General features: G+C 53.0%; 28 non-coding genes across 28 annotated transcripts; all 28 read right to left on the bottom strand.

Moving 5' to 3' along the window:
* Nucleotides 1-628: 628 nt before the first annotated feature.
* On the bottom strand, nt 629-701 carry trnaf-gaa (transfer RNA phenylalanine (anticodon GAA)). The gene has a single exon. It is a non-coding gene; the product is annotated as a tRNA-Phe (tRNA).
* Nucleotides 702-785: 84 nt separating this feature from the next.
* On the bottom strand, nt 786-859 carry trnai-aau (transfer RNA isoleucine (anticodon AAU)). The gene has a single exon. It is a non-coding gene; the product is annotated as a tRNA-Ile (tRNA).
* Nucleotides 860-3,331: 2,472 nt separating this feature from the next.
* trnaf-gaa (transfer RNA phenylalanine (anticodon GAA)) lies at nt 3,332-3,404 on the bottom strand. Its single transcript has one exon. It is a non-coding gene; the product is annotated as a tRNA-Phe (tRNA).
* A 1,085-nt stretch (nt 3,405-4,489) lies between these two features.
* trnaf-gaa (transfer RNA phenylalanine (anticodon GAA)) lies at nt 4,490-4,562 on the bottom strand. Its single transcript has one exon. It is a non-coding gene; the product is annotated as a tRNA-Phe (tRNA).
* Nucleotides 4,563-5,389: 827 nt separating this feature from the next.
* trnaf-gaa (transfer RNA phenylalanine (anticodon GAA)) lies at nt 5,390-5,462 on the bottom strand. The gene has a single exon. It is a non-coding gene; the product is annotated as a tRNA-Phe (tRNA).
* Nucleotides 5,463-6,288: 826 nt separating this feature from the next.
* trnaf-gaa (transfer RNA phenylalanine (anticodon GAA)) lies at nt 6,289-6,361 on the bottom strand. Its single transcript has one exon. It is a non-coding gene; the product is annotated as a tRNA-Phe (tRNA).
* An 84-nt stretch (nt 6,362-6,445) lies between these two features.
* On the bottom strand, nt 6,446-6,519 carry trnai-aau (transfer RNA isoleucine (anticodon AAU)). The gene has a single exon. It is a non-coding gene; the product is annotated as a tRNA-Ile (tRNA).
* Nucleotides 6,520-7,191: 672 nt separating this feature from the next.
* On the bottom strand, nt 7,192-7,264 carry trnaf-gaa (transfer RNA phenylalanine (anticodon GAA)). The gene has a single exon. It is a non-coding gene; the product is annotated as a tRNA-Phe (tRNA).
* Nucleotides 7,265-8,093: 829 nt separating this feature from the next.
* On the bottom strand, nt 8,094-8,166 carry trnaf-gaa (transfer RNA phenylalanine (anticodon GAA)). Its single transcript has one exon. It is a non-coding gene; the product is annotated as a tRNA-Phe (tRNA).
* An 84-nt stretch (nt 8,167-8,250) lies between these two features.
* Nucleotides 8,251-8,324, bottom strand: trnai-aau (transfer RNA isoleucine (anticodon AAU)). The gene has a single exon. It is a non-coding gene; the product is annotated as a tRNA-Ile (tRNA).
* Nucleotides 8,325-8,994: 670 nt separating this feature from the next.
* trnaf-gaa (transfer RNA phenylalanine (anticodon GAA)) lies at nt 8,995-9,067 on the bottom strand. Its single transcript has one exon. It is a non-coding gene; the product is annotated as a tRNA-Phe (tRNA).
* Nucleotides 9,068-9,151: 84 nt separating this feature from the next.
* trnai-aau (transfer RNA isoleucine (anticodon AAU)) lies at nt 9,152-9,225 on the bottom strand. The gene has a single exon. It is a non-coding gene; the product is annotated as a tRNA-Ile (tRNA).
* A 1,570-nt stretch (nt 9,226-10,795) lies between these two features.
* Nucleotides 10,796-10,868, bottom strand: trnaf-gaa (transfer RNA phenylalanine (anticodon GAA)). The gene has a single exon. It is a non-coding gene; the product is annotated as a tRNA-Phe (tRNA).
* A 1,085-nt stretch (nt 10,869-11,953) lies between these two features.
* Nucleotides 11,954-12,026, bottom strand: trnaf-gaa (transfer RNA phenylalanine (anticodon GAA)). The gene has a single exon. It is a non-coding gene; the product is annotated as a tRNA-Phe (tRNA).
* Nucleotides 12,027-12,853: 827 nt separating this feature from the next.
* Nucleotides 12,854-12,926, bottom strand: trnaf-gaa (transfer RNA phenylalanine (anticodon GAA)). The gene has a single exon. It is a non-coding gene; the product is annotated as a tRNA-Phe (tRNA).
* An 826-nt stretch (nt 12,927-13,752) lies between these two features.
* trnaf-gaa (transfer RNA phenylalanine (anticodon GAA)) lies at nt 13,753-13,825 on the bottom strand. Its single transcript has one exon. It is a non-coding gene; the product is annotated as a tRNA-Phe (tRNA).
* Nucleotides 13,826-13,909: 84 nt separating this feature from the next.
* Nucleotides 13,910-13,983, bottom strand: trnai-aau (transfer RNA isoleucine (anticodon AAU)). The gene has a single exon. It is a non-coding gene; the product is annotated as a tRNA-Ile (tRNA).
* A 672-nt stretch (nt 13,984-14,655) lies between these two features.
* On the bottom strand, nt 14,656-14,728 carry trnaf-gaa (transfer RNA phenylalanine (anticodon GAA)). The gene has a single exon. It is a non-coding gene; the product is annotated as a tRNA-Phe (tRNA).
* Nucleotides 14,729-15,557: 829 nt separating this feature from the next.
* Nucleotides 15,558-15,630, bottom strand: trnaf-gaa (transfer RNA phenylalanine (anticodon GAA)). The gene has a single exon. It is a non-coding gene; the product is annotated as a tRNA-Phe (tRNA).
* An 826-nt stretch (nt 15,631-16,456) lies between these two features.
* Nucleotides 16,457-16,529, bottom strand: trnaf-gaa (transfer RNA phenylalanine (anticodon GAA)). The gene has a single exon. It is a non-coding gene; the product is annotated as a tRNA-Phe (tRNA).
* An 84-nt stretch (nt 16,530-16,613) lies between these two features.
* On the bottom strand, nt 16,614-16,687 carry trnai-aau (transfer RNA isoleucine (anticodon AAU)). Its single transcript has one exon. It is a non-coding gene; the product is annotated as a tRNA-Ile (tRNA).
* Nucleotides 16,688-17,358: 671 nt separating this feature from the next.
* Nucleotides 17,359-17,431, bottom strand: trnaf-gaa (transfer RNA phenylalanine (anticodon GAA)). The gene has a single exon. It is a non-coding gene; the product is annotated as a tRNA-Phe (tRNA).
* Nucleotides 17,432-17,515: 84 nt separating this feature from the next.
* Nucleotides 17,516-17,589, bottom strand: trnai-aau (transfer RNA isoleucine (anticodon AAU)). The gene has a single exon. It is a non-coding gene; the product is annotated as a tRNA-Ile (tRNA).
* Nucleotides 17,590-18,260: 671 nt separating this feature from the next.
* Nucleotides 18,261-18,333, bottom strand: trnaf-gaa (transfer RNA phenylalanine (anticodon GAA)). Its single transcript has one exon. It is a non-coding gene; the product is annotated as a tRNA-Phe (tRNA).
* Nucleotides 18,334-19,162: 829 nt separating this feature from the next.
* trnaf-gaa (transfer RNA phenylalanine (anticodon GAA)) lies at nt 19,163-19,235 on the bottom strand. The gene has a single exon. It is a non-coding gene; the product is annotated as a tRNA-Phe (tRNA).
* An 84-nt stretch (nt 19,236-19,319) lies between these two features.
* On the bottom strand, nt 19,320-19,393 carry trnai-aau (transfer RNA isoleucine (anticodon AAU)). Its single transcript has one exon. It is a non-coding gene; the product is annotated as a tRNA-Ile (tRNA).
* Nucleotides 19,394-20,062: 669 nt separating this feature from the next.
* trnaf-gaa (transfer RNA phenylalanine (anticodon GAA)) lies at nt 20,063-20,135 on the bottom strand. The gene has a single exon. It is a non-coding gene; the product is annotated as a tRNA-Phe (tRNA).
* An 829-nt stretch (nt 20,136-20,964) lies between these two features.
* On the bottom strand, nt 20,965-21,037 carry trnaf-gaa (transfer RNA phenylalanine (anticodon GAA)). The gene has a single exon. It is a non-coding gene; the product is annotated as a tRNA-Phe (tRNA).
* Nucleotides 21,038-21,352: the final 315 nt, after the last annotated feature.

Below are 21,352 nucleotides of genomic sequence, written 5' to 3'. Positions count from 1 at the left end.
CCACCTCGTGTCGGCGTGAAACAACCGGTCGTGTTTGGCCCACGCCACCAGGCGCTTTTTTCGCTGCAAATTCAAGTGGATGTCAAGAAAGCAACGAAACGGGAGCTAGCAGCATTCCGAGACTCCAAGGTGCACTGCCGAAATGGTACGGCGTTCGCTTATCATGCAAGAGGTAGCGGGATAGACGCCAGCATTGTCCAATACCGTCTTCTTCTTTTTCGTCTTTTGGCAGTTTCCCCTAAAGTACAGCTCCGCTGCACGTTCTGCAGTCTATTTCCCAACGCAGACAGCACCCCCTCGATGCAGCTGGTCGTCATCTTCATCGCGACACAAGCCACTCTCTCCTGTCGTCCTTTTAGCGGCAAGCACAGGAACGTCTCCAAATCCTCAATTGGCGGGGGCGTTTTGCGGCTTGACATTTCATCCAATGGAGGGAAAACATGGGCCACTGGTGCACAGCGCTGCGCTCTCACCTCAGATATTTAAAAGGGACAAGTTTATGCAGTACGTCCCGTGTCGCGCATTTCTTTGACCAGTCAGCGGTCAGCAGTGCTTTGGCGTGACCTTTGAGAAAACACACCGTCAACCACTTCCTTGAGTAGACTCTACTTTGGAGACGGCAAAGCTTTGCCGAAACCCGGGATCGAACCAGGGACCTTTAGATCTTCAGTCTAACGCTCTCCCAACTGAGCTAATTCGGCAGAGACACCTCTGTCTTCAGTAGCATGTCGAAGCCTGGTCACAAACGCGGGGAAGGAAGGAAAAGACCTCCAAAAAGCTCTCAGTGGCCCGTAAGGGGATCGAACCCGTGACCTTGGCGTTATTAGCACCACGCTCTGACCAACTGAGCTAACAGGCCAATGACTGCATGTGAAGGAACGGAAACGAGGTGTCCTCGGCGCCACCTCGTGTCGGCGTGAAACAACCGGTCGTGTTTGGCCCACGCCACCAGGCGCTTTTTTCGCTGCAAATTCAAGTGGATGTCAAGAAAGCAACGAAACGGGAGCCAGCAGCATTCCGAGACTCCAAGGTGCACTGCTGAAATGGTACGGCGTTCGCTTATCATGCAAGAGGTAGCGGGATAGACGCCAGCATTGTCCAATACCGTCTTCCTTTTCGTCTTTTGGCAGTTTCCCCTAAAGTACAGCTCCGCTGCACGTTCTGCAGTCTATCTCCCAACGCAGACAGCACCCCCTCGATGCAGCTGGTCGTCATCTTCATCGCGACACAAGCCACTCTCTCCTGTCGTCCTTTTAGCGGCAAGCACAGGAACGTCTCCAAATCCTCAATCGGCGGGGGCGTTTTGCGGCTTGACATTTCATCCAATGGAGGGAAAACACGGGCCACTGGTGCACAGCGCTGCGCTCTCACCTCAGATATTTAAAAGGGACAAGTTTATGCAGTACGTCCCGTGTCGCGCATTTCTTTGACCAGTCAGCGGTCAGCAGTGCTTTGGCGTGACCTTTGAGAAAACGCACCGTCAACCACTTCCTTGAGCAGACTCTACTTTGGAGACGGCAAAGTTTTGACGAAACCCTGGATCGAACCAGGGACCTTTAGATCTTCAGTCTAACACTCTCCCAACTGAGCTACTTCAGCACGGAGACCTCTGTCTTCAGTAGCATGTCGAAGTCTAGCCACAAACGCGGGGAAGGAAGGAAAAGACCTCCAAAAAGCTCTCAATGGCCCGTAAGGAGATCGAACCCGTGACCTTGGCGTTATTAGCACCATGCTCTGACCAACTGAGCTAACAGGCCAATGACGGCATGTGAAGCAACGGAAACGGGGTGTCCTCGGCGCCACCTCGTGTTGGCGTGAAACAACCGGTCGTGTTTGGCCCACGCCACCAGGCGCTTTTTTCGCTGCAAATTCAAGTGGATGTCAAGAACGCAACGAAACGGGAGCTAGCAGCATTCCGAGACTCCAAGGTGCACTGCCGAAATGGTACGGCGTTCGCTTATCATGCAAGAGGTAGCGGGATAGACGCCAGCATTGTCCAATACCGTCTTCTTCTTTTTTCGTCTTTTGGCAGTTTCCCCTAAAGTACAGCTCCGCTGCACGTTCTGCAGTCTATCTCCCAACGCAGACAGCACCCCCTCGATGCAGCTGGTCGTCATCTTCATCGCGACACAAGCCACTCTCTCCTGTCGTCCTTTTAGCGGCAAGCACAGGAACGTCTCCAAATCCTCAATCGGCGGGGGCGTTTTGCGGCTTGACATTTCATCCAATGGAGGGAAAACACGGGCCACTGGTGCACAGCGCTGCGCTCTCACCTCAGATATTTAAAAGGGACAAGTTTATGCAGTACGTCCCGTGTCGCGCATTTCTTTGACCAGTCAGCGGTCAGCAGTGCTTTGGCGTGACCTTTGAGAAAACGCACCGTCAACCACTTCCTTGAGCAGACTCTACTTTGGAGACGGCAAAGTTTTGACGAAACCCTGGATCGAACCAGGGACCTTTAGATCTTCAGTCTAACACTCTCCCAACTGAGCTACTTCAGCACGGAGACCTCTGTCTTCAGTAGCATGTCGAAGTCTAGCCACAAACGCGGGAAAGGAAGGAAAAGACCTCCAAAAAGCTCTCAATGGCCCGTAAGGAGATCGAACCCGTGACCTTGGCGTTATTAGCACCACGCTCTGACCAACTGAGCTAACAGGCCAATGACGGCATGTGAAGCAACGGAAACGGGGTGTCCTCGGCGCCACCTCGTGTTGGCGTGAAACAACCGGTCGTGTTTGGCCCACGCCACCAGGCGCTTTTTTCGCTACAAATTCAAGTGGATGTCAAGAACGCAACGAAACGGGAGCTAGCAGCATTCCGAGACTCCAAGGTGCACTGCCGAAATGGTACGGCGTTCGCTTATCATGCAAGAGGTAGCGGGATAGACGCCAGCATTGTCCAATACCGTCTTCTTTTTTTTTCGTCTTTTGGCAGTTTCCCCTAAAGTACAGCTCCGCTGCACGTTCTGCAGTCTATCTCCCAACGCAGACAGCACCCCCTCGATGCAGCTGGTCGTCATCTTCATCGCGACACAAGCCACTCTCTCCTGTCGTCCTTTTAGCGGCAAGCACAGGAACGTCTCCAAATCCTCAATCGGCGGGGGCGTTTTGCGGCTTGACATTTCATCCAATGGAGGGAAAACACGGGCCACTGGTGCACAGCGCTGCGCTCTCACCTCAGATATTTAAAAGGGACAAGTTTATGCAGTACGTCCCGTGTCGCGCATTTCTTTGACCAGTCAGCGGTCAGCAGTGCTTTGGCGTGACCTTTGAGAAAACGCACCGTCAACCACTTCTCCAAAGTAGACTCTACTTTGGAGACGCCAAAGCTTTGCCGAAACCCGGGATCGAACCAGGGACCTTTAGATCTTCAGTCTAACGCTCTCCCAACTGAGCTATTTCGGCACGGAGACCACTGTCTTCAGTAGCATAGCGAAGCCTGGCCACAAACGTGTGGAAGGAAGGAAAAGACCTCCAAAAAGCTCTCAGTGGCCCGTAAGGGGATCGAACCCGTGACCTTGGCTTTATTAGCACCACGCTCTGACCAACTGAGCTAACAGGCCAATGACGGCATGTGGTGGTGGGACAGGGTTGCTTCTTTCCCCACATATTAAATACACATCCACACCACTCCCTGTTACTGCCAAATCATTTGAACACCATTATGCGATGCTAACTGATCCTATCAAAGCATGCTTAATTGTTCTTTATCGCCCACCAGGCTCGCTATCCGACTTTGTGGAGGAGCTGGACATGCTCGGGATCGAACCCGTGACCTTGGCGTTATTAGCACCACGCTCTGACCAACTGAGCTAACAGGCCAATGACGGCATGTGAAACAACGGAAACGGGGTGTCCTCGGCGCCACCTCGTGTCGGCGTGAAACAACCGGTCGTGTTTGGCCCACGCCACCAGGCGCTTTTTTCGCTAAAAATTCAAGTGGATGTCAAGAAAGCAACGAAACGGGAGCTAACAGCATTCCGAGACTCCAAGGTGAACTGCCGAAATGGTACGGCGTTCGCTTATCATGCAAGAGGTAGCGGGATAGACGCCAGCATTGTCCAATACCGTCTTCTTTTTTTTTTGTCTTTTGGCAGTTTCCCCTAAAGTACAGCTCCGCTGCACGTTCTGCAGTCTATCTCCCAACGCAGACAGCACCCCCTCGATGCAGCTGGTCGTCATCTTCATCGCGACACAAGCCACTCTCTCCTGTCGTCCTTTTAGCGGCAAGCACAGGAATGTCTCCAAATCCTCAATCGGGGGCGTTTTGCAGCTTGACATTTCATCCAATGGAGGGAAAACACGGCCCACTGGTGCACAGCGCTGCGCTCTCACCTCAGATATTTAAAAGGGACAAGTTTATGCAGTACGTCCCGTGTCGCGCATTTCTTTGACCAGTCAGCGGTCAGCAGTGCTTTGGCGTGACCTTTGAGAAAACGCACCGTCAACCACTTCCTTGAGTAGACTCTACTTTGGAGACGGCAAAGCTTTGCCGAAACCCGGGATCGAACCAGGGACCTTTAGATCTTCAGTCTAACGCTCTCCCAACTGAGCTATTTCGGCACGGAGACCACTGTCTTCAGTAGCATGGCGAAGCCTGGCCACAAACGCGGGGAAGGAAGGAAAAGACCTCCAAAAAGCTCTCAATGGCCCGTAAGGAGATCGAACCTGTGACCTTGGTGTTATTAGCACCACGCTCTGACCAACTGAGCTAACAGGCCAATGACGGCATGTGAAGCAACGGAAACGGGGTGTCCTCGGCCCCACCTCGTGTCGGCGTGAAACAACCGGTCGTGTTTGGCCCACGCCACCAGGCGCTTTTTTCGCTGCAAATTCAAGTGGATGTCAAGAACGCAACGAAACGGGAGCTAGCAGCATTCCGAGACTCCAAGGTGCACTGCCGAAATGGTACGGCGTTCGATTATCATGCAAGAGGTAGCGGGATAGACGCCAGCATTGTCCAATACCGTCTTATTTTTTTTGTTGTCTTTTGGCAGTTTCCCCTAAAGTACAGCTCCGCTGCACGTTCTGCAGTCTATCTCCCAACGCAGACAGCACCCCCTCGATGCAGCTGGTCGTCATCTTCATCGCGACACAAGCCACTCTCTCCTGTCGTCCTTTTAGCGGCAAGCACAGGAATGTCTCCAAATCCTCAATCGGGGGCGTTTTGCGGCTTGACATTTCATCCAATGGAGGGAAAACACGGCCCACTGGTGCACAGCGCTGCGCTCTCACCTCAGATATTTAAAAGGGACAAGTTTATGCAGTACGTCCCGTGTCGCGCATTTCTTTGACCAGTCAGCGGTCAGCAGTGCTTTGGCGTGACCTTTGAGAAAACGCACCGTCAACCACTTCCTTGAGTAGACTCTACTTTGGAGACGGCAAAGCTTTGCCGAAACCGGGGATCGAACCAGGGACCTTTAGATCTTCAGTCTAACGCTCTCCCAACTGAGCTATTTCGGCACGGAGACCACTGTCTTCAGTAGCATGGCGAAGCCTGGCCACAAACGCGGGGAAGGAAGGAAAAGACCTCCAAAAAGCTCTCAATGGCCCGTAAGGAGATCGAACCTGTGACCTTGGCGTTATTAGCACCACGCTCTGACCAACTGAGCTAACAGGCCAATGACGGCATGTGAAGCAACGGAAACGGGGTGTCCTCGGCCCCACCTCGTGTCGGCGTGAAACAACCGGTCGTGTTTGGCCCACGCCACCAGGCGCTTTTTTCGCTGCAAATTCAAGTGGATGTCAAGAACGCAACGAAACGGGAGCTAGCAGCATTCCGAGACTCCAAGGTGCACTGCCGAAATGGTACGGCGTTCGCTTATCATGCAAGAGGTAGCGGGATAGACGCCAGCATGGTCCAATACCGTCTTATTTTTTTTATGTCTTTTGGCAGTTTCCCTTAAAGTACAGCTCCGCTGCACGTTATGCAGTCTATCTCCCAACGCAGACAGCACCCCCTCGATGCAGCTGGTCGTCATCTTCATCGCGACACAAGCCACTCTCTCCTGTCGTCCTTTTAGCGGCAAGCACAGGAATGTCTCCAAATCCTCAATCGGGGGCGTTTTGCGGCTTGACATTTTATCCAATGGAGGGAAAACACGGCCCACTGGTGCACAGCGCTGCGCTCTCACCTCAGATATTTAAAAGGGACAAGTTTATGCAGTACGTCCCGTGTCGTGCATTTCTTTGACCAGTCAGCGGTCAGCAGTGCTTTGGCGTGACCTTTGAGAAAACGCACCGTCAACCACTTCCTTGAGTAGACTCTACTTTGGAGACGCCAAAGCTTTGCCGAAACCCGGGATCGAACCAGGGACCTTTAGATCTTCAGTCTAACACTCTCCCAACTGAGCTATTTCGGCACAGAGACCTCTGTCTTCAGTAGCATGTCGAAGCCTGGCCACAAACGCGGGGAAGGAAGGAAAAGACCTCCAAAAAGCTCTCAGTGGCCCGTAAGGGGATCGAACCCGTGACCTTGGCGTTATTAGCACCACGCTCTGACCAACTGAGCTAACAGGCCAATGACGGCATGAGAGACAACGGAAACGGGGTGTCCCCGGCGCCACCTCGTGTCGGCGTGAAACAACCGGTCGTGTTTGGCCCACGCCACCAGGCGCTTTTTTCGCTGCAAATTCAAGTGGATGTCAAGAACGCAATGAAACGGGAGCTAGCAGCATTCCGAGACTCCAAGGTGCACTGCCGAAATGGTACGGCGTTCGCTTATCATGCAAGAGGTAGCGGGATAGACGCCAGCATTGTCCAATACCGTCTTCTTTTTTTTGTTGTCTTTTGACATTTTCCCCTAAAGTACAGCTCCGCTGCACGTTCTGCAGTCTATCTCCCAACGCAGACCGCACCCCCTCGATGCAGCTGGTCGTCATCTTCATCGCGACACAAGCCACTCTCTCCTGTCGTTCTTTTAGCGGCAAGCACAGGAACGTCTCCAAATCCTCAATCGGCGGGGGCGTTTTGCGGCTTGACATTTCATCCAATGGAGGGAAAACACGGGCCACTGGTGCACAGCGCTGCTCTCTCACCTCAGATATTTAAAAGGAACAAGTTTATGCAGTACGTCCCGTGTCGTGCATTTCTTTGACCAGTCAGCGGTCAGCAGTGCTTTGGCGTGACCTTTGAGAAAACGCACCGTCAACCACTTCCTTGAGTAGACTCTACTTTGGAGGCGCCAAAGCTTTGCCGAAACCCGGGATCGAACCAGGGACCTTTAGATCTTCAGTCTAACGCTCTCCCAACTGAGCTATTTCGGCACAGAGACCTCTGTCTTCAGTAGCATGTCGAAGCCTGGCCACAAACGCGGGGAAGGAAGGAAAAGACCTCCAAAAAGCTCTCAGTGGCCCTTAAGGGGATCGAACCCGTGACCTTGGCGTTATTAGCACCACGCTCTGACCAACTGAGCTAACAGGCCAATGACGGCATGTGAAACAACGGAAACGGGGTGTCCTCGGCGCCACCTCGTGTCGGCGTGAAACAACCGGTCGTGTTTGACCCACGCCACCAGGTGCTTTTTTCGCTGCAAATTCAAGTGGATGTCAAGAAAGCAACGAAACGGGAGCTAGCAGCATTCCGAGACTCCAAGGTGCACTGCCGAAATGGTACGGCGTTCGCTTATCATGCAAGAGGTAGCGGGATAGACGCCAGCATTGTCCAATACCGTCTTCTTTTTTTTTCGTCTTTTGGCAGTTTCCCCTAAAGTACAGCTCCGCTGCACGTTCTGCAGTCTATCTCCCAACGCAGACAGCACCCCCTCGATGCAGCTGGTCGTCATCTTCATCGCGACACAAGCCACTCTCTCCTGTCGTCCTTTTAGCGGCAAGCACAGGAACGTCTCCAAATCCTCAATCGGCGGGGGCGTTTTGCGGCTTGACATTTCATCCAATGGAGGGAAAACACGGGCCACTGGTGCACAGCGCTGCGCTCTCACCTCAGATATTTAAAAGGGACAAGTTTATGCAGTACGTCCCGTGTCGCGCATTTCTTTGACCAGTCAGCGGTCAGCAGTGCTTTGGCGTGACCTTTGAGAAAACACACCGTCAACCACTTCCTTGAGTAGACTCTACTTTGGAGACGGCAAAGCTTTGCCGAAACCCGGGATCGAACCAGGGACCTTCAGATCTTCAGTCTAACGCTCTCCCAACTGAGCTATTTCGGCACGGAGACCACTGTCTTCAGTAGCATGGCGAAGCCTGGCCTCAAACGCGTGGAAGGAAGGAAAAGACCTCCATAAAGCTCTCAATGGCCCGTAAGGGGATCGAACCCGTGACCTTGGCGTTATTAGCACCACGCTCTGACCAACTGAGCTAACAGGCCAATGACGCCTTGTGAAGCAACGGAAACGTGGTGTCCTCGGCGCCACCTCGTGTCGGCGTGAAACAACCGGTCGTGTTTGGCCCACGCCACCAGGCGCTTTTTTCGCTGCAAATTCAAGTGGATGTCAAGAAAGCAACGAAACGGGAGCTAGCAGCATTCCGAGACTCCAAGGTGCACTGCCGAAATGGTACGGCGTTCGCTTATCATGCAAGAGGTAGCGGGATAGACGCCAGCATTGTCCAATACCGTCTTCTTCTTTTTCGTCTTTTGGCAGTTTCCCCTAAAGTACAGCTCCGCTGCACGTTCTGCAGTCTATTTCCCAACGCAGACAGCACCCCCTCGATGCAGCTGGTCGTCATCTTCATCGCGACACAAGCCACTCTCTCCTGTCGTCCTTTTAGCGGCAAGCACAGGAACGTCTCCAAATCCTCAATTGGCGGGGGCGTTTTGCGGCTTGACATTTCATCCAATGGAGGGAAAACATGGGCCACTGGTGCACAGCGCTGCGCTCTCACCTCAGATATTTAAAAGGGACAAGTTTATGCAGTACGTCCCGTGTCGCGCATTTCTTTGACCAGTCAGCGGTCAGCAGTGCTTTGGCGTGACCTTTGAGAAAACACACCGTCAACCACTTCCTTGAGTAGACTCTACTTTGGAGACGGCAAAGCTTTGCCGAAACCCGGGATCGAACCAGGGACCTTTAGATCTTCAGTCTAACGCTCTCCCAACTGAGCTAATTCGGCAGAGACACCTCTGTCTTCAGTAGCATGTCGAAGCCTGGTCACAAACGCGGGGAAGGAAGGAAAAGACCTCCAAAAAGCTCTCAGTGGCCCGTAAGGGGATCGAACCCGTGACCTTGGCGTTATTAGCACCACGCTCTGACCAACTGAGCTAACAGGCCAATGACTGCATGTGAAGGAACGGAAACGAGGTGTCCTCGGCGCCACCTCGTGTCGGCGTGAAACAACCGGTCGTGTTTGGCCCACGCCACCAGGCGCTTTTTTCGCTGCAAATTCAAGTGGATGTCAAGAAAGCAACGAAACGGGAGCCAGCAGCATTCCGAGACTCCAAGGTGCACTGCTGAAATGGTACGGCGTTCGCTTATCATGCAAGAGGTAGCGGGATAGACGCCAGCATTGTCCAATACCGTCTTCCTTTTCGTCTTTTGGCAGTTTCCCCTAAAGTACAGCTCCGCTGCACGTTCTGCAGTCTATCTCCCAACGCAGACAGCACCCCCTCGATGCAGCTGGTCGTCATCTTCATCGCGACACAAGCCACTCTCTCCTGTCGTCCTTTTAGCGGCAAGCACAGGAACGTCTCCAAATCCTCAATCGGCGGGGGCGTTTTGCGGCTTGACATTTCATCCAATGGAGGGAAAACACGGGCCACTGGTGCACAGCGCTGCGCTCTCACCTCAGATATTTAAAAGGGACAAGTTTATGCAGTACGTCCCGTGTCGCGCATTTCTTTGACCAGTCAGCGGTCAGCAGTGCTTTGGCGTGACCTTTGAGAAAACGCACCGTCAACCACTTCCTTGAGCAGACTCTACTTTGGAGACGGCAAAGTTTTGACGAAACCCTGGATCGAACCAGGGACCTTTAGATCTTCAGTCTAACACTCTCCCAACTGAGCTACTTCAGCACGGAGACCTCTGTCTTCAGTAGCATGTCGAAGTCTAGCCACAAACGCGGGGAAGGAAGGAAAAGACCTCCAAAAAGCTCTCAATGGCCCGTAAGGAGATCGAACCCGTGACCTTGGCGTTATTAGCACCATGCTCTGACCAACTGAGCTAACAGGCCAATGACGGCATGTGAAGCAACGGAAACGGGGTGTCCTCGGCGCCACCTCGTGTTGGCGTGAAACAACCGGTCGTGTTTGGCCCACGCCACCAGGCGCTTTTTTCGCTGCAAATTCAAGTGGATGTCAAGAACGCAACGAAACGGGAGCTAGCAGCATTCCGAGACTCCAAGGTGCACTGCCGAAATGGTACGGCGTTCGCTTATCATGCAAGAGGTAGCGGGATAGACGCCAGCATTGTCCAATACCGTCTTCTTTTTTTTTCGTCTTTTGGCAGTTTCCCCTAAAGTACAGCTCCGCTGCACGTTCTGCAGTCTATCTCCCAACGCAGACAGCACCCCCTCGATGCAGCTGGTCGTCATCTTCATCGCGACACAAGCCACTCTCTCCTGTCGTCCTTTTAGCGGCAAGCACAGGAACGTCTCCAAATCCTCAATCGGCGGGGGCGTTTTGCGGCTTGACATTTCATCCAATGGAGGGAAAACACGGGCCACTGGTGCACAGCGCTGCGCTCTCACCTCAGATATTTAAAAGGGACAAGTTTATGCAGTACGTCCCGTGTCGCGCATTTCTTTGACCAGTCAGCGGTCAGCAGTGCTTTGGCGTGACCTTTGAGAAAACGCACCGTCAACCACTTCTCCAAAGTAGACTCTACTTTGGAGACGCCAAAGCTTTGCCGAAACCCGGGATCGAACCAGGGACCTTTAGATCTTCAGTCTAACGCTCTCCCAACTGAGCTATTTCGGCACGGAGACCACTGTCTTCAGTAGCATAGCGAAGCCTGGCCACAAACGTGTGGAAGGAAGGAAAAGACCTCCAAAAAGCTCTCAGTGGCCCGTAAGGGGATCGAACCCGTGACCTTGGCTTTATTAGCACCACGCTCTGACCAACTGAGCTAACAGGCCAATGACGGCATGTGGTGGTGGGACAGGGTTGCTTCTTTCCCCACATATTAAATACACATCTACACCACTCCCTGTTACTACCAAATCATTTGAACACCATTATGCGATGCTAACTGATCCTATCAAAGCATGCTTAATTGTTCTTTATCGCCCACCAGGCTCGCTATCCGACTTTGTGGAGGAGCTGGACATGCTCGGGATCGAACCCGTGACCTTGGCGTTATTAGCACCACGCTCTGACCAACTGAGCTAACAGGCCAATGACGGCATGTGAAACAACGGAAACGGGGTGTCCTCGGCGCCACCTCGTGTCGGCGTGAAACAACCGGTCGTGTTTGGCCCACGCCACCAGGCGCTTTTTTCGCTAAAAATTCAAGTGGATGTCAAGAAAGCAACGAAACGGGAGCTAACAGCATTCCGAGACTCCAAGGTGAACTGCCGAAATGGTACGGCGTTCGCTTATCATGCAAGAGGTAGCGGGATAGACGCCAGCATTGTCCAATACCGTCTTCTTTTTTTTTTGTCTTTTGGCAGTTTCCCCTAAAGTACAGCTCCGCTGCACGTTCTGCAGTCTATCTCCCAACGCAGACAGCACCCCCTCGATGCAGCTGGTCGTCATCTTCATCGCGACACAAGCCACTCTCTCCTGTCGTCCTTTTAGCGGCAAGCACAGGAATGTCTCCAAATCCTCAATCGGGGGCGTTTTGCAGCTTGACATTTCATCCAATGGAGGGAAAACACGGCCCACTGGTGCACAGCGCTGCGCTCTCACCTCAGATATTTAAAAGGGACAAGTTTATGCAGTACGTCCCGTGTCGCGCATTTCTTTGACCAGTCAGCGGTCAGCAGTGCTTTGGCGTGACCTTTGAGAAAACGCACCGTCAACCACTTCCTTGAGTAGACTCTCCTTTGGAGACGGCAAAGCTTTGCCGAAACCCGGGATCGAACCAGGGACCTTTAGATCTTCAGTCTAACGCTCTCCCAACTGAGCTATTTCGGCACGGAGACCACTGTCTTCAGTAGCATGGCGAAGCCTGGCCACAAACGCGGGGAAGGAAGGAAAAGACCTCCAAAAAGCTCTCAATGGCCCGTAAGGAGATCGAACCTGTGACCTTGGTGTTATTAGCACCACGCTCTGACCAACTGAGCTAACAGGCCAATGACGGCATGTGAAGCAACGGAAACGGGGTGTCCTCGGCCCCACCTCGTGTCGGCGTGAAACAACCGGTCGTGTTTGGCCCACGCCACCAGGCGCTTTTTTCGCTGCAAATTCAAGTGGATGTCAAGAACGCAACGAAACGGGAGCTAGCAGCATTCCGAGACTCCAAGGTGCACTGCCGAAATGGTACGGCGTTCGATTATCATGCAAGAGGTAGCGGGATAGACGCCAGCATTGTCCAATACCGTCTTATTTTTTTTGTTGTCTTTTGGCAGTTTCCCCTAAAGTACAGCTCCGCTGCACGTTCTGCAGTCTATCTCCCAACGCAGACAGCACCCCCTCGATGCAGCTGGTCGTCATCTTCATCGCGACACAAGCCACTCTCTCCTGTCGTCCTTTTAGCGGCAAGCACAGGAACGTCTCCAAATCCTCAATCGGGGGCGTTTTGCGGCTTGACATTTCATCCAATGGAGGGAAAACACGGCCCACTGGTGCACAGCGCTGCGCTCTCACCTCAGATATTTAAAAGGGACAAGTTTATGCAGTACGTCCCGTGTCGCGCATTTCTTTGACCAGTCAGCGGTCAGCAGTGCTTTGGCGTGACCTTTGAGAAAACGCACCGTCAACCACTTCCTTGAGTAGACTCTACTTTGGAGACGGCAAAGCTTTGCCGAAACCGGGGATCGAACCAGGGACCTTTAGATCTTCAGTCTAACGCTCTACCAACTGAGCTATTTCGGCACGGAGACCACTGTCTTCAGTAGCATGGCGAAGCCTGGCCACAAACGCGGGGAAGGAAGGAAAAGACCTCCAAAAAGCTCTCAATGGCCCGTAAGGAGATCGAACCTGTGACCTTGGCGTTATTAGCACCACGCTCTGACCAACTGAGCTAACAGGCCAATGACGGCATGTGAAGCAACGGAAACGGGGTGTCCTCGGCCCCACCTCGTGTCGGCGTGAAACAACCGGTCGTGTTTGGCCCACGCCACCAGGCGCTTTTTTCGCTGCAAATTCAAGTGGATGTCAAGAACGCAACGAAACGGGAGCTAGCAGCATTCCGAGACTCCAAGGTGCACTGCCGAAATGGTACGGCGTTCGCTTATCATGCAAGAGGTAGCGGGATAGACGCCAGCATGGTCCAATACCGTCTTATTTTTTTTATGTCTTTTGGCAGTTTCCCTTAAAGTACAGCTCCACTGCACGTTATGCAGTCTATCTCCCAACGCAGACAGCACCCCCTCGATGCAGCTGGTCGTCATCTTCATCGCGACACAAGCCACTCTCTCCTGTCGTCCTTTTAGCGGCAAGCACAGGAACGTCTCCAAATCCTCAATCGGGGGCGTTTTGCGGCTTGACATTTTATCCAATGGAGGGAAAACACGGCCCACTGGTGCACAGCGCTGCGCTCTCACCTCAGATATTTAAAAGGGACAAGTTTATGCAGTACGTCCCGTGTCGTGCATTTCTTTGACCAGTCAGCGGTCAGCAGTGCTTTGGCGTGACCTTTGAGAAAACGCACCGTCAACCACTTCCTTGAGTAGACTCTACTTTGGAGACGCCAAAGCTTTGCCGAAACCCGGGATCGAACCAGGGACCTTTAGATCTTCAGTCTAACACTCTCCCAACTGAGCTATTTCGGCACAGAGACCTCTGTCTTCAGTAGCATGTCGAAGCCTGGCCACAAACGCGGGGAAGGAAGGAAAAGACCTCCAAAAAGCTCTCAGTGGCCCGTAAGGGGATCGAACCCGTGACCTTGGCGTTATTAGCACCACGCTCTGACCAACTGAGCTAACAGGCCAATGACGGCATGAGAGACAACGGAAACGGGGTGTCCTCGGCGCCACCTCGTGTCGGCGTGAAACAACCGGTCGTGTTTGGCCCACGCCACCAGGCGCTTTTTTCGCTGCAAATTCAAGTGGATGTCAAGAACGCAATGAAACGGGAGCTAGCAGCATTCCGAGACTCCAAGGTGCACTGCCGAAATGGTACGGCGTTCGCTTATCATGCAAGAGGTAGCGGGATAGACGCCAGCATTGTCCAATACCGTCTTCTTTTTTTTGTTGTCTTTTGACATTTTCCCCTAAAGTACAGCTCCGCTGCACGTTCTGCAGTCTATCTCCCAACGCAGACAGCACCCCCTCGATGCAGCTGGTCGTCATCTTCATCGCGACACAAGCCACTCTCTCCTGTCGTTCTTTTAGCGGCAAGCACAGGAACGTCTCCAAATCCTCAATCGGCGGGGGCGTTTTGCGGCTTGACATTTCATCCAATGGAGGGAAAACACGGGCCACTGGTGCACAGCGCTGCTCTCTCACCTCAGATATTTAAAAGGAACAAGTTTATGCAGTACGTCCCGTGTCGTGCATTTCTTTGACCAGTCAGCGGTCAGCAGTGCTTTGGCGTGACCTTTGAGAAAACGCACCGTCAACCACTTCCTTGAGTAGACTCTACTTTGGAGGCGCCAAAGCTTTGCCGAAACCCGGGATCGAACCAGGGACCTTTAGATCTTCAGTCTAACGCTCTCCCAACTGAGCTATTTCGGCACAGAGACCTCTGTCTTCAGTAGCATGTCGAAGCCTGGCCACAAACGCGGGGAAGGAAGGAAAAGACCTCCAAAAAGCTCTCAGTGGCCCTTAAGGGGATCGAACCCGTGACCTTGGCGTTATTAGCACCACGCTCTGACCAACTGAGCTAACAGGCCAATGACGGCATGTGAAACAACGGAAACGGGGTGTCCTCGGCGCCACCTCGTGTCGGCGTGAAACAACCGGTCGTGTTTGACCCACGCCACCAGGTGCTTTTTTTGCTGCAAATTCAAGTGGATGTCAAGAAAGCAACGAAACGGGAGCTAGCAGCATTCCGAGACTCCAAGGTGCACTGCCGAAATGGTACGGCGTTCGCTTATCATGCAAGAGGTAGCGGGATAGACGCCAGCATTGTCCAATACCGTCTTCTTTTTTTTTCGTCTTTTGGCAGTTTCCCCTAAAGTACAGCTCCGCTGCACGTTCTGCAGTCTATCTCCCAACGCAGACAGCACCCCCTCGATGCAGCTGGTCGTCATCTTCATCGCGACACAAGCCACTCTCTCCTGTCGTCCTTTTAGCGGCAAGCACAGGAACGTCTCCAAATCCTCAATCGGCGGGGGCGTTTTGCGGCTTGACATTTCATCCAATGGAGGGAAAACACGGGCCACTGGTGCACAGCGCTGCTCTCTCACCTCAGATATTTAAAAGGAACAAGTTTATGCAGTACGTCCCGTGTCGCGCATTTCTTTGACCAGTCAGCGGTCAGCAGTGCTTTGGCGTGACCTTTGAGAAAACGCACCGTCAACCACTTCCTTGAGTAGACTCTACTTTGGAGACGGCAAAGCTTTGCCGAAACCGGGGATCGAACCAGGGACCTTTAGATCTTCAGTCTAACGCTCTCCCAACTGAGCTATTTCGGCACGGAGACCACTGTCTTCAGTAGCATGGCGAAGCCTGGCCACAAACGCGGGGAAGGAAGGAAAAGACCTCCAAAAAGCTCTCAATGGCCCGTAAGGAGATCGAACCTGTGACCTTGGCGTTATTAGCACCACGCTCTGACCAACTGAGCTAACAGGCCAATGACGGCATGTGAAGCAACGGAAACGGGGTGTCCTCGGCCCCACCTCGTGTCGGCGTGAAACAACCGGTCGTGTTTGGCCCACGCCACCAGGCGCTTTTTTCGCTGCAAATTCAAGTGGATGTCAAGAACGCAACGAAACGGGAGCTAGCAGCATTCCGAGACTCCAAGGTGCACTGCCGAAATGGTACGGCGTTCGCTTATCATGCAAGAGGTAGCGGGATAGACGCCAGCATGGTCCAATACCGTCTTATTTTTTTTATGTCTTTTGGCAGTTTCCCTTAAAGTACAGCTCCGCTGCACGTTATGCAGTCTATCTCCCAACGCAGACAGCACCCCCTCGATGCAGCTGGTCGTCATCTTCATCGCGACACAAGCCACTCTCTCCTGTCGTCCTTTTAGCGGCAAGCACAGGAATGTCTCCAAATCCTCAATCGGGGGCGTTTTGCGGCTTGACATTTTATCCAATGGAGGGAAAACACGGCCCACTGGTGCACAGCGCTGCGCTCTCACCTCAGATATTTAAAAGGGACAAGTTTATGCAGTACGTCCCGTGTCGTGCATTTCTTTGACCAGTCAGCGGTCAGCAGTGCTTTGGCGTGACCTTTGAGAAAACGCACCGTCAACCACTTCCTTGAGTAGACTCTACTTTGGAGACGCCAAAGCTTTGCCGAAACCCGGGATCGAACCAGGGACCTTTAGATCTTCAGTCTAACACTCTCCCAACTGAGCTATTTCGGCACAGAGACCTCTGTCTTCAGTAGCATGTCGAAGCCTGGCCACAAACGCGGGGAAGGAAGGAAAAGACCTCCAAAAAGCTCTCAGTGGCCCGTAAGGGGATCGAACCCGTGACCTTGGCGTTATTAGCACCACGCTCTGACCAACTGAGCTAACAGGCCAATGACGGCATGTGAAACAACGGAAACGGGGTGTCCTCGGCGCCACCTCGTGTCGGCGTGAAACAACCGGTCGTGTTTGGCCCACGCCACCAGGCGCTTTTTTCGCTGCAAATTCAAGTGGATGTCAAGAACGCAACGAAACGGGAGCTAGCAGCATTCCGAGACTCCAAGGTGCACTGCCGAAATGGTACGGCGTTCGCTTATCATGCAAGAGGTAGCGGGATAGACGCCAGCATTGTCCAATACCGTCTTCTTTTTTTTTCGTCTTTTGGCAGTTTCCCCTAAAGTACAGCTCCGCTGCACGTTCTGCAGTCTATCTCCCAACGCAGACAGCACCCCCTCGATGCAGCTGGTCGTCATCTTCATCGCGACACAAGCCACTCTCTCCTGTCGTCCTTTTAGCGGCAAGCACAGGAACGTCTCCAAATCCTCAATCGGCGGGGGCGTTTTGCGGCTTGACATTTCATCCAATGGAGGGAAAACACGGCCCACTGGTGCACAGCGCTGCGCTCTCACCTCAGATATTTAAAAGGGACAAGTTTATGCAGTACGTCCCGTGTCGCGCATTTCTTTGACCAGTCAGCGGTCAGCAGTGCTTTGGCGTGACCTTTGAGAAAACGCACCGTCAACCACTTCCTTGAGTAGACTCTACTTTGGAGACGCCAAAGCTTTGCCGAAACCCGGGATCGAACCAGGGACCTTTAGATCTTCAGTCTAACGCTCTCCCAACTGAGCTATTTCGGCACAGAGACCTCTGTCTTCAGTAGCATGTCGAAGTCTGGCCACAAACGCGGGGAAGGAAGGAAAAGACCTCCAAAAAGCTCTCAGTGGCCCGTAAGGGGATCGAACCCGTGACCTTGGCGTTATTAGCACCACGCTCTGACCAACTGAGCTAACAGGCCAATGACGGCATGTGAAGCAACGGAAACGGGGTGTCCTCGGCGCCACCTCATGTCGGCGTTAAACAACCGGTCGTGTTTGGCCCACGCCACCAGGCGCTTTTTTCGCTGCAAATTCAAGTGGATGTCAAGAACGCAACGAAACGGGAGCTAGCAGCATTCCGAGACTCCAAGGTGCACTGCCGAAATGGTACGGCGTTCGCTTATCATGCAAGAGGTAGCGGGATAGACGCCAGCATTGTCCAATACCGTCTTCTTTTTTTTTCGTCTTTTGGCAGTTTCCCCTAAAGTACAGCTCCGCTGCACGTTCTGCAGTCTATCTCCCAACGCAGACAGCACCCCCTCGATGCAGCTGGTCGTCATCTTCATCGCGACACAAGCCACTCTCTCCTGTCGTCCTTTTAGCGGCAAGCACAGGAACGTCTCCAAATCCTCAATCGGCGGGGGCGTTTTACGGCTTGACATTTCATCCAATGGAGGGAAAACACGGGCCACTGGTGCACAGCGCTGCGCTCTCACCTCAGATATTTAAAAGGGACAAGTTTATGCAGTACGTCCCGTGTCGCGCATTTCTTTGACCAGTCAGCGGTCAGCAGTGCTTTGGCGTGACCTTTGAGAAAACGCACCGTCAACCACTTCCTTGAGTAAACTCTACTTTGGTAATGGCAAAGCTTTGCCGCAACCCGGGATCGAACCAGGGACCTTTAGATCTTCAGTCTAACGCTCTCCCAACTGAGCTATTTCGGCACGGAGACCACTGTCTTCAGTAGCATGTCGAAGCCTGGCCACAAACTCGGGGAAGGAAGTAAAAGACCTCCAAAAAGCTCTCAATAGCCCGTAAGGGGATCGAACCCGTGACCTTGGCTTTATTAGCACCACGCTCTGACCAACTGAGGTAACAGGCCAATGACGCCTTGTGAAGCAACGGAAACGTGGTGTCCTCGGCGCCACCTCGTGTCGGCGTGAAACAACCGGTCGTGTTTGGCCCACGCCACCAGGCGCTTTTTTCGCTGCAAATTCAAGTGGATGTCAAGAACGCAACGAAACGGGAGCTAGCAGCATTCCGAGACTCCAAGGTGCACTGCCGAAATGGTACGGCGTTCGCTTATCATGCAAGAGGTAGCGGGATAGACGCCAGCATTGTCCAATACCGTCTTCTTTTTTTTTCGTCTTTTGGCAGTTTCCCCTAAAGTACAGCTCCGCTGCACGTTCTGCAGTCTATCTCCCAACGCAGACAGCACCCCCTCGATGCAGCTGGTCGTCATCTTCATCGCGACACAAGCCACTCTCTCCTGTCGTCCTTTTAGCGGCAAGCACAGGAACGTCTCCAAATCCTCAATCGGCGGGGGCGTTTTGCGGCTTGACATTTCATCCAATGGAGGGAAAACACGGCCCACTGGTGCACAGCGCTGCACTCTCACCTCAGATATTTAAAAGGGACAAGTTTATGCAGTACGTCCCGTGTCGCGCATTTCTTTGACCAGTCAGCGGTCAGCAGTGCTTTGGCGTGACCTTTGAGAAAACGCACCGTCAACCACTTCCTTGAGTAGACTCTACTTTGGAGACGCCAAAGCTTTGCCGAAACCCGGGATCGAACCAGGGACCTTTAGATCTTCAGTCTAACGCTCTCCCAACTGAGCTATTTCGGCACAGAGACCTCTGTCTTCAGTAGCATGTCGAAGTCTGGCCACAAACGCGGGGAAGGAAGGAAAAGACCTCCAAAAAGCTCTCAGTGGCCCGTAAGGGGATCGAACCCGTGACCTTGGCGTTATTAGCACCACGCTCTGACCAACTGAGCTAACAGGCCAATGACGACATGTGAAGCAACGGAAACGGGGTGTCCTCGGCGCCACCTCATGTCGGCGTTAAACAACCGGTCGTGTTTGGCCCACGCCACCAGGCGCTTTTTTCGCTGCAAATTCAAGTGGATGTCAAGAACGCAACGAAACGGGAGCTAGCAGCATTCCGAGACTCCAAGGTGCACTGCCGAAATGGTACGGCGTTCGCTTATCATGCAAGAGGTAGCGGGATAGACGCCAGCATTGTCCAATACCGTCTTCTTTTTTTTCGTCTTTTGGCAGTTTCCCCTAAAGTACAGCTCCGCTGCACGTTCTGCAGTCTATCTCCCAACGCAGACAGCACCCCGTCGATGCAGCTGGTCGTCATCTTCATCGCGACACAAGCCACTCTCTCCTGTCGTCCTTTTAGCGGCAAGCACAGGAACGTCTCCAAATCCTCAATCGGCGGGGGCGTTTTGCGGCTTGACATTTCATCCAATGGAGGGAAAACACGGCCCACTGGTGCACAGCGCTGCGCTCTCACCTCAGATATTTAAAAGGGACAAGTTTATGCAGTACGTCCCGTGTCGCGCATTTCTTTGACCAGTCAGCGGTCAGCAGTGCTTTGGCGTGACTTTGAGAAAACGCACCGTCAACCACTTCCTTGAGTAGACTCTGCTTTGGAGACGCCAAAGCTTTGCCGAAACCCGGGATCGAACCAGGGACCTTTAGATCTTCAGTCTAACGCTCTCCCAACTGAGCTATTTCGGCACAGAGACCTCTGTCTTCAGTAGCATGTCGAAGTCTGGCCACAAACGCGGGGAAGGAAGGAAAAGACCTCCAAAAAGCTCTCAGTGCCCCGTAAGGGGATCGAACCCGTGACCTTGGCGTTATTAGCACCACGCTCTGACCAACTGAGCTAACAGGCCAATGACGGCATGTGAAGCAACGGAAACGGGGTGTCCTCGGCGCCACCTCATGTCGGCGTTAAACAACCGGTCGTGTTTGGCCCACGCCACCAGGCGCTTTTTTCGCTGCAAATTCAAGTGGATGTCAAGAACGCAACGAAACGGGAGCTAGCAGCATTCCGAGACTCCAAGGTGCACTGCCGAAATGGTACGGCGTTCGCTTATCATGCAAGAGGTAGCGGGATAGACGCCAGCATTGTCCAATACCGTCTTCTTTTTTTTTCGTCTTTTGGCAGTTTCCCCTAAAGTACAGCTCCGCTGCACGTTCTGCAGTCTATCTCCCAACGCAGACAGCACCCCCTCGATGCAGCTGGTCGTCATCTTCATCGCGACACAAGCCACTCTCTCCTGTCGTCCTTTTAGCGGCAAGCACAGGAACGTCTCCAAATCCTCAATCGGCGGGGGCGTTTTGCGGCTTGACATTTCATCCAATGGAGGGAAAACACAGGCCACTGGTGCACAGCGCTGCGCTCTCACCTCAGATATTTAAAAGGGACAAGTTTATGCAGTACGTCCCGTGTCGCGCATTTCTTTGACCAGTCAGCGGTCAGCAGTGCTTTGGCGTGACCTTTGAGAAAACGCACCGTCAACCACTTCCTTGAGTAGACTCTACTTTGGTAATGGCAAAGCTTTGCCGCAACCCGGGATCGAACCAGGGACCTTTAGATCTTCAGTCTAACGCTCTCCCAACTGAGCTATTTCGGCACAGAGACCTCTGTCTTCAGTAGCATGTCGAAGCCTAGCCACAAACGCAGGGAAGGATGGAAAATACCTCCAAAAAGCTCTCAATGGCCCGTAAGGAGATCGAACCCGTGACCTAGGCGTTATTAGCACCACGCTCTGACCAACTGAGCTAACAGGCAAATGACGCCATGTGAAGCAACGGAAACGTGGTGTCCTCGGCGCCACCTCGTGTCAATGTGAAACAACCGGTCGTGTTTGGCCCACGCCACCAGGCGCTTTTTTCGCTGCAAATTCAAGTGGACGTCAAGAACGCAACGAAACGGGAGCTAGCAGCAT

The sequence above is a fragment of the Osmerus mordax genome, chromosome 17, assembly GCF_038355195.1.
Source record: "Osmerus mordax isolate fOsmMor3 chromosome 17, fOsmMor3.pri, whole genome shotgun sequence".
Lineage (NCBI taxonomy): Eukaryota > Metazoa > Chordata > Actinopteri > Osmeriformes > Osmeridae > Osmerus > Osmerus mordax.
This window is presented reverse-complemented; position numbering and strand designations above follow the sequence as displayed.